Source organism: Dermacentor albipictus, chromosome 4, assembly GCF_038994185.2.
Source record: "Dermacentor albipictus isolate Rhodes 1998 colony chromosome 4, USDA_Dalb.pri_finalv2, whole genome shotgun sequence".
NCBI lineage: Eukaryota > Metazoa > Arthropoda > Arachnida > Ixodida > Ixodidae > Dermacentor > Dermacentor albipictus.
Genome location: NC_091824.1, coordinates 106,053,506 through 106,066,092, shown reverse-complemented (window position 1 = coordinate 106,066,092; position 12,587 = coordinate 106,053,506). Strand labels below are relative to the sequence as shown.

The following is a 12,587-nucleotide window of genomic DNA, read 5'->3' as shown; positions in this document are numbered from 1 at the left end:
CTGTGTTTTGCCCATTTACGCTCGTCCACTGCTATTGTAGAAGCCAAAATTTGCCATGTCGTAAGTTCGCGTCGAACGGCCGGCGTGGAAGCCATGCCGTTGCCTACATACGGTCGTCTTCACGCGCTCGTCATCGTGCTGCTGTCTTCACAGACACGTACGCACGTGACCTACACACCAAACTTCTCATTTCACACAAATGCATTGGTCCACCTGGTATCGCACTGTTCCACCTGGTAGCCAGGTGCCCGCAAGAATGCTTCCCATAACAACGATTCCCACAGTTCGTGGGATCTGTAGAAATTTTTTTTCATTTATTCTTTTTTTTTCTTTGCGAAAACTTTCATCCTCGGAGACCGCATGCGGCGGGCATCACAACAAACCGCTTTTGCAGCGAGAAATCTCGCTTCTTGCTTCAGCCAGGATTTACGGCTTACGGCTGTGAAATTTATGCATATAACCCGCCTGCGTGGGAGAATGCCTGCAAACGCCAGGCACTACGTGCCATATGTGGAGAATTCGAAGAAAAAAATGCAGCGGAACGACGGAACTATTCTGACAGCTTGCCGCAAAAACGAGTGTTTGTTGCAAGCGCAACGCCCTATCACTGTTTGCGCAGCTGTGCCGCGGCCTGCCTTCCCAGGTTACTCTCTGCCCTTCAGAATTCAGAAAAGCTGCGCGCGATGGTTGGCTTGCTCTTCACTGCAATGTGTGGGGCTGTGAACTGCGTTTTGCGAGGTGTAGTTTTGTCAGGAGAAGCAGCGACAAGCTTGCCCGTAAAATTATACAGGCAGAAAGATTTTCGCTGCTTGGGGCTCAGGCTGTGTGAGTGCCCATTCGTGCGCCTTTGAAATAAGGAGTCTACCTTCCTGTAGAAAAAGGTATGGCGCGTGCGAAATGGCGATGCGCTTTCAGCATAAACACGGGTCACTGGAAATGAACCATTTCTCCTAATTATAGCTCGTCTGTCACTTCTTTTTCTTTCCGCCCGTGTGTTTTGGAGCCATGTTTTGTGATAATGCATGCGCGCTTATGGAGGGATCTCGTAGGTACCCATTGCACTGTTTAAAAGGGTTTGTTGCTGGGAATGTTGGTGCGATTTAGTGTAGATTTTTTTTTAACGGCGTGAAATACAGATACCACAGAGAGAACACGTCAAAGCGCCACTAACAGTTTTACGACTACCAACAGGGCCGCTGCCAAAACTGTTATAGTGGTGCTTGTGTGGGTCGGGTTCTTAGCTTCGCACATGTTTTTTCGCACCGCTATAAATGTGTATATGCATGGTTTGACAATCACATCGAAGTTTTTTTTTCTCGCAAGTTACCGATGCCTAGAAGAGAGTGCTGGCGCCCGCGTTTGTGTCGGTGTGCGTGCGTGTGTGGGTATGTGTGTATGTGGGCGAAAGTGAGAAAGAGACTTGCAAATGACTTGTTCACTGGCGCAGACGTCATTGAACGAAATGAAATAATGAGAGTTCGAGGCGTCACGCTTTTCTGCGTTCCCGGAACGCCTTTCTCCGGTGGCCACAGTACCCAATACGAGATTCGTACCCTATTTTGGCATTCGCATGCCCAATGCTTTCATGCAGATGTCGCCTCAAGCCTACCCATTTGACAGCTGTGCCCCCTGGATCAGGTTTCACTGCGCCTGTTAAAATAATATTGTAACCACACATCACGTGCATGAAAGCATGGTTTGTGGAATAATTGTTTCGAACTACGAGTCGGTGATCAGCTACGATATATAGTAGACGCTAGGAGCGTGCCGTAAGGTCCGTAGATGCACAATCGTTCCGTATAAAATTCACACTACATTCGCACACGTTTGAAGCATAGTTATATCTGTGCAACTGAATAAACAATTGGCCTTTAATCAACTGCTGTTTCGGACTCCCTGCAGCGATTTAACTGCACTGCAAAGCTCTCCGCATACGAAAATGTGCTCCTCTCTTAATATTTCTTGCTCTCCTGATGCTCAAGTTTAACAAAGGTGACTTCAAACAAAGGTCACTAAAAACAAAGTTTTGGTTATCGCATCGGTCATCGCAAAGTTTCTACATTCCTTTTCGGAAACACCTAGCCATAAACAAAGACTCTCAACGAGGATGTTGCTACAATACCTGATGTAGACAGGTCTCTGCGACCATATATGCACTTGGTCGGCACATTCAAATGTGCTTGAAACTAACGCTGTCTTTGTCGTCCGTTCTTTCTCTCTCTCTTCACCGCTTTATCCCCTTCTCTCAACGCGCGGTAGCAAAGCGGACTTGCGTCTGATTGACCTTCCAGCCTTTCCTTGTTTCTGTCTTCCTATCGAAATATGCCTGTGGCCACCCGATGCTTCCAGCAAGCTGTATGCCTTTTATTTCACTGATTCCGTCGTTGTACTACGCCAGTCGTAATCGAGCAACGAGGTGTAAATAATAAAAATTATTGTTGTCATTTTGCACACTCTGAACACTCAATAAGAATTTTCTGGCAATAGCAACCCTTTATATAGTAAAGTACGTAATATCTACGAAGTAACGAAACGTTTGTTTCTTTCGTAGATATTACTTACTTTAATAAAGGGAAAATAAGACATCCACCCGTTCGTAGCAATTGCTACAAAGGAAACCTATACGGTTTGCTTGCAGCACACATTGCAGCACACCAGATAGCGAGCGCCATAAGGTAGTTCTACAATTAACCCAGTGGCACGCTCGGCGTGCGTGGTTCGCTGTGATTGGCTGGCCTATTCGGCGACAGAACAGCCACGCAGCTCCCACTGTCGCGAAACCTACAGAGGTTCGCAAAGAATTGCTTCGATTAAAAAAAAGAAAACTGTTCACAACAAACGCTGACATTGCCCGGTTTCTCTGACTGCCATCGAAGTGCTTTTGTACGAAGCGCATGACACATTGCTGATTTCGCTATGAGCGTCGCACTTTTAAGATTCACTCTTATGCCGATCGCGTGCTTTCTCAACATTTATGCATGTGTCTTCAGTTGCAAAGTGAAGAGGGAGCAGAAAACTCAAGTTACAGTTTGATCTCGGTTCATGGGCTAATGCTGGTTTGTTTTTATCTGTGTTGGGATTGTTACAACTACCGTGCTACATTTGTTTGTTTCTGTCTTCTTATGCTTTACTGGTCGCTGGTCTTGTTGTATGCCTTGGTATTTATTTGCATACTTATTTAGTCATTTGTTCTTCTGATTTCCGTTCTTCCCTCTGTAATTGTTTCATGGTTTGAAACATCAAAGTAATAAATATCATTGCATTCTACTTTCTTGCGCTTTCTGGAGATCGTCGCTGTTGTAATACCCTCCCGTTTGTGCTATAGCCTTTCTGTGGTGTTTAGTGTGAATAAATGAATGAATCAAGAAATTAACACTCCATTTCTTTCCTTATGTTAGCCTCAGCTTATCACAGATCACCTCGGGATCTTTTTCGTTAGTTATTTTCCTAACTTTATGCTACAGTGTCTGTGTGCGCTTTAGTAGAAATCAATCAATCAATCAATCAATCAATCAATCAATCAATCAATCAATCAATCAACCAACCAATTTTTATTAGTTAATTGAAGAATGAATGAGAACTCAAATTGTTTTCTTTACATTTCCCATTAAACCTAAAATTTAATTTAAAATTTAAAATACTCAAACCACGCTGAGATGAATTTTCACAAAGGACGGTGCCAGGAACGAGGAAGAGGACGTAATACCATTACGCCCTTGCCCAGTTACGAGCTCGCATTGGTCGTCGTTCTCTCGCCCTACGCGCTCAACAACCGCTTTGTTCAGTGTCTCCCTTTCCTGAGCTTTTTCCGCTCTTATACACCGGGCCGGCGTGCCTACTTCATCACTTTTCTTTCAGCCTCTGTCGACGTGGTTTGTGCCGGCATCTTCTTCACTCGCGGGACCGCCATTGTCCAGCGACGGGCACTTCACGGGTGGCCCCAGATTCTTTCTAAAGTGTCGCGGCAATTTATCTTCCTCAAGAGACGTCCCATTCTTCCGTGGACGTCCTGGGCCTTCGCTTCCATCACAGCGTCGTGCGCCTCCTCTCTACACCGCCAACCGACAATCTGTGCACGCCAGCCTCGCTTCGTCGCCCGCAATCTTTCCATGGACTCGTAAATGTGTGTCATTCCGCTCTGTTTGAAGGACCCTGCACATTACCTTTGCTCCCTAATGGCTTGTAGGACCGTTGCCCATTTAGCCGTCACATTAAATTGCACCACACGGGTCGTTTATGGTTTCAATGCCTCTCGTGTCATTCACATATTGAAATAAAGGAGATGAGTGTTCATCGCTTATCAAACCAGTGTTACTATATACTGCGCAACCAATATGCGACAGAGGGCAGAGTTGGGTACATTAATTTTAGCTCGCGTGCAATACGCGGTGTAGGTATCCACCGTAGTAGCAGTGCTGTAGTAGAAGTTTTGTTTTTATGAATATTCGTCGCCATTCAAATGTATGACCTGAGAGTTATGCTGCTTTGCGAGGGCTTTATTTAGGTTTGTCATTTTAAAAAGCCATGCTTTTTCCTTTGGTAGGATGATTATCGTGAGCTCGTTTTCGGCAAGTTTGCCCTCAATTTTTCTGTATAGTCGATTGTTGCAGTTTCTTGTGTTTTTCTTCTACTTCCTTCTTGCTGTCTTCTAAGGCTGTAACCACTGAAAAACAATTCATGCGTTTTAACAGGGTCGCTTTATACACAGGAATCTTTCCTATACTTTACACGTTCTTTGGTTGTTTCATAACTAGCTGATGCTGATGAAATTTTATTTGTTTTCTTATGTTATAGAAGGTTGCAAAGCTACCCACGTGCTTGAAATCAAATGATCGCTGCTCAGTTAGAACGCTGGCGTGTCGTGTCCTTTTGTAACTGTACAGTGTTTGAAAAATGAATGAATTCAAGCAGCGAGCACTGTAGCCCTAAGCCAAGTTAATCCTGCTAAGGCCTGCAATTTGTTTCGGAGCAATTCACTCTCCGTAGCAATTAGTGACTCACATATACCCACCCACATTTGCACGCACACAAATGCACACACGCGCACACGAGGAATACGTCCTCTCGTGAACTGAGTCGACCCCCTTCCGGTCTCATCACTCACAACTTCCTACGACATTCCAGAAAGTTACGCCTGCAATATCCGGCAGTACTTTGTTTCTTTCGAGGCTCACCTGCGCATTCTGATGACTTCGGACAGCGCCTCGTTCCTCTGAGTCTCCCGCTCCACCCAGGGGACGAAGGAGCATCAGAGCCAGTGAGAATCAATTTGCACCGTGCCTTCGCAGCCCTCCCACCTTCTCCAGCTTTACGCACTCCACGAAGCTTCCGTCCGTCTCCCAGGTGACCCTCCTGCACTAAGCTCCAAAATCCCCTCCCCCCCCCCCCACTCCCCAACCGTCCAAATCTCCTCCCGCTGCTGTATCCCCCGCCGAGCCAGGAAGCTTCGTTCTCGTTTCCCCTTCTGTTGGAAGACACAAAGACAAAACTAAACTACGGTCACTGAGTTAGACGCAAGGAGAATCGCAGGCACGACCCTGGAATTCGGCCTTCACGCATGTGCCTATCGAGTACCATCAGCCGTTGTCTTGAGTAAACAACAGGTGCTGCATTTCGGGTGGTACAGCTTGCGTGAGTCGAGGCCGTCTACCCTAATGCGTAAGTGCTTCGGGGCTGTCTTCCTGCAATAGAAGAGCTTCAGTGACCGCCGATACACAATTAAAACACTGTGATTTAACTAATGCGTTAACTGGCAGCTCCACAATATTGGTGACCTAACAAAAGCTTCTGCAAAAACAAGACGAATCTAAGTAATAATGTGCGCCTATATATCTAGCTTTATTGAACTACCTGCTCAACAGTGGTCTTAACAAAAAAGTCGCCAGCAGCACCAGCAGACGCTTTCGTCGCAAAACCTGCAGCCTTCTCCATTCTCTCCATAGCGCACGTAGTGGTCATACTCTCGCCACTGTGAAAATTGTTTCCTGTGTTTAAGCAAGCTTTTAATTTTTATGTAGATAGAGATGCACCTCAAGAGCTTTTGTTGACCTCCTCAATTGGTTGTTGCTATTCGATATCCTGTGAGCGCTGCATGATGACACTCAGAAAAATTGTTTAGCTGCCATGTAAGGGTTGAGGCACTCTTCTTGTGCTCTGCAACAGTCATGCTGCCATGCGTGGTTTTAAGTATTCCGGGCTGAAATTGTGGAGTGAATATTGCATTTACATGAAATAAAGAGTGTCAATCATACATTTCAAATTACCGCTTGTGCATAATGAAAAAGAGTGCCCTTGGCAGCTGACACAAACATGCCCATAAAAACGTCTCTTGCGAGCTTCTGGCAACTGCGATAATGTTGTCTCTATATTACTGTGAACAAAATGTATTCTGCACAATGACAGGGCCACGAAGCCCCGCACAGAAACCTGACTCTCTCCAAATAGCTCAGAGTTTCATTCAAATGGCGCCAATGCAGCTGATCTATATGTTGAGGCTAAATAGTCGGAGTGTTCAGCAGGCAGCCAAAATTTGCTTTAGCTGCTCTTGTTGATGGATCTACTCCACCGCGTAATAATCACTTATGTGGGCTAAGCAAACTCACACTTCTTCGACGAAGCCGAAGAGCTAAAGTTTTCTGTCGATCCGCGTTACTGGCTGCAAGGCACGGAAAACGACAAAGGGAAAAAGCACATCTGTGTCACAAAATCTAGTACATAGCTCCAGGATAAACCTTCTAAGTGAATGTGCCTGAATATACCTAAATGAAATGGCTGAAAAATCATGGCAGGTTACTGGAGTAGCGGTAGGAAATTCGCCCTTCAGTTCCCTTCCAGGCAACATTTAGCAGAGAGGCCACTGTTTTCATTAGCGCAAAGGTGCTTCTAGTTTGAAATGTGGGCAAATAGCAATACTTTTCTTTGCGTCTGAAAAGTGCAAAAGCGTTTTCGTCCCTTTTAATGATTAGTGTAACTCTAAGAAACGGCGCGCTGTTGGCTTTCATAAGTAAGTACAGAGCACCAGTTTTGGGCCATACGTTGTCGTGCGTCTGGTGTCGCCACCGCCAAGCGACTACCTGTACACACAAAACTCGTTTTGTCGCTAGCAACCTTTCCATGGGCTAGTAAGTACCTGTGATTGACCTTTAATTTCGATTTAAGTTCACCTCTAACTGTCAGCTCAGCAATATTGTCCATCTACTGCATCTCGCTTAGTTTTTGAAGGCGTGTTCTGATATTTAATTCTGTGTATATTCTCGCATCGTCTTTCCTATCAATAAATTCTATTCTGTGGCAATATTCGCACCGTGAAGAAGAAATAAAGCAATAAAGGTATTCTAGGGCCAGTGTTTCGTATCATGCCAGTTAAAGGGCTTAAAGAAACCAGAGTTACTTGCGACTGATAGTGTCTTCAGTTTTGACGCCGCCAAGCTGTGCAAAATTTTTCCAGCATTTTGTATGTCATTTGCTCAGTCTCGTTCCGTCGTTTCTATTTCTTTTTTTCTCCTTCCCTTCTTTCTTGCTGCCCGTCTTGCGCAGTTTATGAATTAAACAGTACGGCTGACACTCTAAACAATAATTAAACTCTGTGGCGTGAAATGCTCCAGAGCTGGTGCGCCCTTGTTCAGTAGCTCTGCTTTAGTATAGTGCACTGATTAGGACTAGGCGCTATGAAAATGCTGATTAATGCGTAGTCTCTGCGTAATTACTCACTTGGTCACTCCTAACTTACGGTCCTTAACCATTTATCTGAGCGGAAGAAAACGAAAACTAAAGGATTCCCCGAAATTTACGACCTGTCGTGATTGCTTAGTAGCCACGGTGTTGGAATGCTGAGCAGGAGGTCGCGCGATCAAATCCGCGCCCCGGCTGCCGCATATCGTTGGGGGCGAAATGCGAAAACACCCGTGGGGCTTAGATTTAGGTGCACGTTATTATTTATTTATTTATTTATTTATTTATTTATTTATGAATACTGCGATCTTGTACACAAGATCATAGCAGGTGGGAAACATTGTGTGAGATACAGAATTACAGACACAAAGAAAACAAAATTGCACATAGAGATTCAACAAGAGAATACAGCGACAAGGTCAATTAACAGCAATCAATTCAAATGCTCTTGAAATGAATGTAATGATGTCTGTCTGACAACGTCATCCGTGAGGTTATTCCAATCAGTGATGGTCCTTGGAAAAAAGGAATATTTAAAACAATTAACTCTCGGATTTAATGGTGATATAGAAAGAGAATGGCGATTTCTAGTTTGGTACCCCGAGGAATAGGTAAGGATATTGGAGGTGTCAACCTTGAGATTATTATTAATTAATTGATAGAAAAACTTTAAGCGACATATGCGATTTCTGTTAGGAATAGAGGGTAAACCGCTTTTCTTGAGGAGGTCACTGACTGATGCTCGCCCGTAAGTGTTATATATAAACCTTACTGCTTTCTTTTGGATTCTTTCAAGTTTATTTATGTTTACCTTTGTAAAAGGGTCCCAGATAATTACTGCATATTCTAAGATTGGTCTAATAATAGTGTTGTAGGCAAGGAGGCGTGTACCAGGGGTTGCTAGCTTGAGCGAGCGTCGTAAGAAAAAAAGCTTTCGGAGAGCGTTTGCTGAAACATAGTCGACATGACTGGTCCAAGAAAGGTTATCAGAGATCCATAGACCTAGATACTTATATTCTGTGACTTCGTGAAGAAAATTATAAATTATAGAAATTAGAAATTAGAAATAAAAAGAACTCCAGGTGTTCCAAATTATTCCACAGTGCCCTACTAAGGCGTGCCTCATAATCAAACCGCGGTTTTGGCACGTAAAAACAAATAATTATTTTTTTTAATTCATGCAGAAATTCCCATGGCATTTGTTTCACTATGCGTAAGCATTGCGCCAACTGCTCATCTCCACGCAGCCCGGTGCCGTTATCAATGTGATGAAGCTTGATCTCACCAGTATAAACCATTATCAACCCTTATCGGTCGTTATCAACCTGCTCGGACTAGATTCTACCCTTATAGACCCATGTAGGTTGTTATCAATCTTATCGTGCTTAATCCAAGTCTTATCAACGCTCATCGGTCGGTATTAACCGTATCACAATCAATCCAATTCTTATCAGCCCTTATCTCTTCTTATCAACCTTATCGGACATATTCCGAACATTATCAACTCCTATCGGTCACTATAACCTTATCAGAATTGCTCATTATAAGCCCTTATTGCTCTTAGCGCTGTTTATCACCTTATCCATACGCGTCGAACCATTATCAACCGTGATAAGACGTACATGACCCCTCAACACTCCTTAATCCACTCAATCACGCTTATCTGTCTTTGTTGCACAGCGTGAAGCACATGATCTTTCAGACGTCGATAGCATTTCGGTCGGTGAAGGAACGCCCCAGCGCAAGCGCATCCCGCAGCTACCGAAACGCATCGGGCATATAGCATGTTTGGTATTAAATTTTCGCGAAATTGGAATTTTCCTAATCTCTATAATGCTCCAAGTCGGTTCTACATGTTGTCCTATAGATGGGTTTCATTACACCATCGCCAAATAGTTCAACAAAGCCTTCACAGAAACTGTTCACCGCCGTGTTGAGTAGAGACTACCCGCTGACAAGACGTCAGGGCCCGCGTCACGGCGCCATTTATTCATGGTGTCGTTCTGCAAGTGACTAAATGAAGTTGTTTCTCTCTCTCTCTCTCCGTCGTGATTTGTTCTGTAATGCAGGTACAACACATACTTATGGTTTAGATATATTCACCTTCTGCAATTGTTTGTGCTTAGCTCAATCAATTACTTTACATAAGTAGCTGTGTCATCATCTGTCAGAGCTGCACCAATGGCTCGTTCGGACTTCCTAGTTCTCGAAGGAGGTGGTTGAAGGCTTGCACTTTCTAAAGGCTCGCTTTAGTATGGGTTATATTTTCACTGCCTCTCACACGTTTTCGCTGCACTCATAGACACATTGCTTCCTGTTCCCCTTTATCGTGCGCGTTATTTGGAAGGTTATTACCTAGATATACTTAAGTGCATCCGTAGAATGATCATTCCTCCATGAATGGAAACATTGTTCTTTAAGTTACATTCAGCAACCTTTCCTGTCAAAACCTCGTTAGAAAAAAGGGGCTGTTTCGTGCCGTGGTCGATGAACTGCCGTTTGTGTCCACATGCTGAAACGATTGACCACTGTGTTGTAGATTAACACTAAAAAGAAGATTTACTTATCGCACCATGCACAATCAGCCTTTTAAAAATCCCTGTGACTCACCATATGACATATTCACGGCACTTGGCCTTTGGCGCTGTAGCCTGTGTGACAGGCACGCTAAACCACCGCGAAGCACTCGATTGTTTCTTCTGGAATCTGCTGCTTAGGTTTGTATGCGTGGGCTGCACAAAAAAAAAACAGCACCGGACTGGATGCCTTTATTGGACACTTGCATGTGCTTGCCTGACTTTTGAATGTGTTTTCAGTCGCCTCATATTTCTATAGCTCTTCGGTTGTCTTTTTCTTTTGCTGAAGATTCTGCTCCCATGCGTAAAAAAATTGGTGTGTAGCCCAGTCGATAAAACACTTTGTTTCCTAGCGTGGTTTCATAGGTTCGAAACTCCCCACCACCGACATTTTTTTTCTTTCAAATTTATTTTGTTTTATACATTAATTTATTTAAATCAATTCGTCTTACGTGAGGGACGGATGGTTTTCTTCGTTGAGTAGGGTATAGAAATCGACACAGATAAAAGGAAAAAGCTGTGCAAACATCTGGTGCGCACAACTTTTACTGCCGATAACTCAGTTTGTTTCTTTTTTTTTTGCCACAAAACTCCGTTAGTAAATATGAGTTCAGTTGGAGAGAAAACGAATTACTCTGAAATAGAACGCGGTGTTATGCCATGCTCTCTTTGAAACTTAAAAAAAAATATTTCTAATGCAGGCACGGTTATCTTTTGACGACCTTATAGTGATGACGTAATTTTTCAGCAGTAAATAGGGTGTTTGAGATCTCAGTAGCAGCTTTTGCGTCTTTGAGCACTTCCTTATTTTCTGAAGGGGCTCATTCATAACTCTCAGTATTTTTCCTTCATTCCCGCCGCACGTCACTGAGGAAAACATACCCCTCGAGAACAAGTGCTTGATTGCCACACTATGTGCGGATAGTGCCGAGGTTCTGGTGCATACATTTTTATATTCGAAACTGCGGGCTCCATTTACAGAGCTGCACTGCGTGCAGTTTTCGTCTCGGTACTTTCACAATCCTTGAACACTGGGGCTTCTCCCACCAAAACCCTACCACTGGTAGTTGGAGTTAAATGGGACCTTCATTGCCCCTTACTAAACTTACTAAGGCGCATTTGTTGGGAAAGCAGACACTTCAGAGAGCTGCTCACGCAAGGTCTTCTCAAAGTCGTTTTTCACCTTCTCGGTTAGGAAGAGAAAAAGCTGCCTCGGGACACTTTCCCCGCAATTGAGACCCCAATGGAGTCTTAGAATCTTCTCCCGCGAAGGCGATACCGCAAGCAGCTACAAATCACTGATACAAAGACAAGTTGTACTGTTCCCCGGTATTCTTTCTTCCAAAGTATTTCAGCTGTAATCAGTTCGCGATAGGTTTAATCGTCACAAACGACCATTCTCTCTCGATTCGTCATTGATGTTCCACCTTTTCTTTACCAAACCTTCCTTCAGAGCTCCATTTCGAAACCTTTAACCCAGATTACATCATGGCTACCACATAACTAGAATGATCGCGTCGTGTTACCTTGATATATTACCCGAGTTACCCGAGTGGCCCTCGGGTTTCATGAAAACGCTTTGTAGGCGCTTAGATTCTGCAATGACCTACTTTGATTCTAAAACTTATACGCCAACGTCTCTGAAAATCCGAGTGCATCTCTCATTACATGGTGAATAGTTTCGTGTATCGCGAGAAAACGGCTGGACGAGAAACTCGTCGACCTGGAGAAATCAAAGCAAGGGAGCAGCTAATAACGACGAGAGAGCGTATAGGGCGCAAGGGTGATGTGAAGCAAGAAGTGTTCGCTGTAAGAAGGTTGGCCGAATGCGTTAAGAGGGTGTGGCGGGTAGTTTAGCATTACCCCGTTTGAAGACACTGAGACATGATGAAACAACGCAAAAGAGCAACACCAAGAAAAGAAACAACACAGCGCCCTCTCTCGTTTCTTTCCTTTGTGGTTGTCTTTGGCGCCGTTTCATTGTGTTACCTCAACAACTCGTCCGATTGTCCCTGTTAAAAAAAAAATAAAAGTAGCTACTTGCTATGACCGGGAGAGGCACAACAATTTTATTTTTTATTTATTTATTTATTTATTTATTTATTTATTTATTTATTTATTTATTTATTATGATACCATTTATTATGTAGGGGGGATGTTAAGGAAAAAAAACACGAAATACGGTTGAAACGTGAAGACGCCAAGAAACACACTTAGAGCAAACACACCAACAGCCTAGTTTCTACAAGTCAAGATAAGCGCTACGCGCTCTCACAAATATGTCGTCTTCTTAGCACATACACAAAATATTTGCCATTGGTCGACACCACAATCTGAGGC

The 12,587-nt window shown here is 43.8% G+C and overlaps 1 protein-coding gene across 9 annotated transcripts in view; it reads left to right on the top strand.

The window, feature by feature from the left end:
* The window catches only part of LOC135920938 (uncharacterized), an 842,780-nt gene that overhangs the window by 585,711 nt on the left and 244,482 nt on the right, over positions 1-12,587 (top strand). The window contains exon 4 of one of the 9 annotated variants that reach the window (XR_011514015.1): positions 3,859-3,963. The exons of the other annotated variants lie outside the window; for them this stretch is intronic. The gene's annotated coding sequence lies outside the window, so the exon portion shown is untranslated. Of the gene's footprint in view, positions 1-3,858; positions 3,964-12,587 lie in introns of those variants that run through there. 9 annotated transcript variants of the gene reach the window in all.